Here is a 2,398-nt window from a genome sequence, read left to right as displayed (position 1 = left end):
ACCCCGTCTTATAATCCCCACACTCTCCTCTCTTGATTCCAATACGTTTGACGTATCGCTTTCCAATGCTCTCTGTTATGTCAGACACTCCTCTGTTCCCTAGACTGTTCATGTGTCATTCTAAACCTGTAGTTCCTCGACTTGTGTAAGCTCCATCGGGAGGCACTGGCCACAGGCAACATTGTATGTCAGTATCCTTCGCTTTGTCGTCATTTCCTTCCATGTAACACTCCAGGTAACCCGTCCTCAACGTCCTCTAGGCTGGCTATCCTGAGGCGTGACCTCTGTTGTCCTGCATCCTCATATATATATATACTTATATATATATATATATATATATATATATATATATATATATATATATATATATATATATATATATATACTCGTATGTTGTGTATAAACCAACGCACCAGGAGGGAGCTAGACATCACCAAATAATCCTAGTCTCGTTCCTTCATCCAACAGAAAACTAAAATGTTTCTTTTTTTTCTTTTTTTTTCACTTCCCAAGCCTCTCACACCAGCCCACCGGGTATGGCGGGCGGCACGGTCCCCCGACGCCACTCTTGCAACTTGTAATCCGGTGGATAATCAGAGCAGTAAGTTGACTGAGAGAGCAGGGGAGGGAGAAGATAGAGGGAGAGAAGAAGAAGAGAAGAGACGGTGATTAGGAGAGAGATTAGATGGGAACTGAAACTAAGGAAATGTGAATGAAAGCATAGGGGGGTTCTAGACGATCGTGAAAGGGAATCTATAAGGTCACACAGTAGTAGGAGAGAGATTAAATGGGAACAGACTGAGGACAAGTGAATGAAAGCATAAGGGGTTCTAGACGATTGTGAAAGGGAATCTATAAGGTCACACAGTATTAGGATTCTGTAGCCTATCTTTATACCTCTGCCCGATTTTATCCGAGTCCATTTCGTATTCAAGACAGCTCATATTCAATTTCAGTTCCAGCCAACTTTATCCAGCTGTATTGAATATTCCTGAAACTTGTTCCAGGCAATATATATTTAATGGCGTTCAGTTTCTCCTTAGTTTCAACGAACCTTCATTCGATTTCCTTGAATACGCTCCTCCCCAAAAGTGGACCATTCATTTGATCACTCTTCCCTCACAGGTTCAAGATGGCAACTCCTCGAATAGTTGGAAATATTTGTCGTTAACATCACAGCGGCTGTAGAGAAAGTAGGGCGTCCAGAAGGTTGAGGGAATCTCCATGAAACTCGGTAACAGAATCTACTCATCTCTCGTCCGGAGTGGAACTATAAATTCTTAGAATATGAAACAAAAATAGTTTCACTCCTGGGAAAGTGAATAAAAGAACATCCAAAAGAAATTATGGAATGGAGAGAGTGAGAGGGAAACGCTGCGAACGGAGGAGAGAGAGAGAACTGGGAAAGGTATGACCATTAATTTCAATCAGAGAACAGCCAGTGAAGAACAGAGACATATAGCTCACGGAACACACACACCCCCCTATAGTGTTCTTGATGTTCTCTCACGAAGCACATAAAGCCAACACAGCACACTGAGCACGTAAGCTCTTACCGTGTTCTCTCTCGTCGCCTGGCGAACCAGTCTCTTGTCCAAGGCAAAACTAATCCGCATGATAATAAAAAGACATTCGTCCCAGTACGCTGCGTTGGCCTTTCAGTCCTAGCGAGCTGGGCTGGTTGGATCCATCGCCATCGTCTGCCACCATTATGCTTGCCCAGCGGCTTGTGGTGAGAGGCGTGCGGGGAGAGGCAGTGAGGGGAAAGAAACAAGGGGTAAAGGAGAGGGACGAGAGGGATGGTGAGGGGAAAGGGAGAAAGTCACAAAGTCGAAGAAGAACCTTTGGGTTGACGGAGATGAAAGGAGAAGGGGGACTCCATGCGTGACAACGAAATCTGAGTCCCAGTTTCCAGAAGATGTACAACAGATTTCGCAATTAAATTTCTTACTTTTTATATTTCTCCATCATCCTCAGCCTTTCATCTCTTCCCTTATTCCTTTATCTCTCTCTCTCTCTCTCTCTCTCTCCGTTTCTCATCTCGGCCGTTTCATCACTACGTAACCTTTCAATATTCCCGCCTTCCCCCTAATGCATCTCGTCATCTGCACCCTTGCTTCTTCATCTTCTCATTGCCTCTCCTTCTTCCCCTTCCTTCCTCCACTTCCTTCCCATTGCAATAGGAAATGCACAAATGGCCACTTAGCTTGACAACTTGAACGGTAATCACTGAGGCATTTAGCGTATGTAAATATATCTATATCATGACAGATGAGAACGTTGCAAGAATCTCTTACTGAAAATGTGATTTTGATTTGCCATTAATATCAGACAGGTGGGTTGGGAATCGTCTCTCTTATATCTTTTCTGTAAACCACTGTGGACGACGGTACGACCC

This window comes from Panulirus ornatus, chromosome 14 (assembly GCF_036320965.1).
Source record: "Panulirus ornatus isolate Po-2019 chromosome 14, ASM3632096v1, whole genome shotgun sequence".
Taxonomy (NCBI): Eukaryota; Metazoa; Arthropoda; class Malacostraca; order Decapoda; family Palinuridae; genus Panulirus; species Panulirus ornatus.
Note: the sequence above shows the minus strand (reverse complement) of the source record.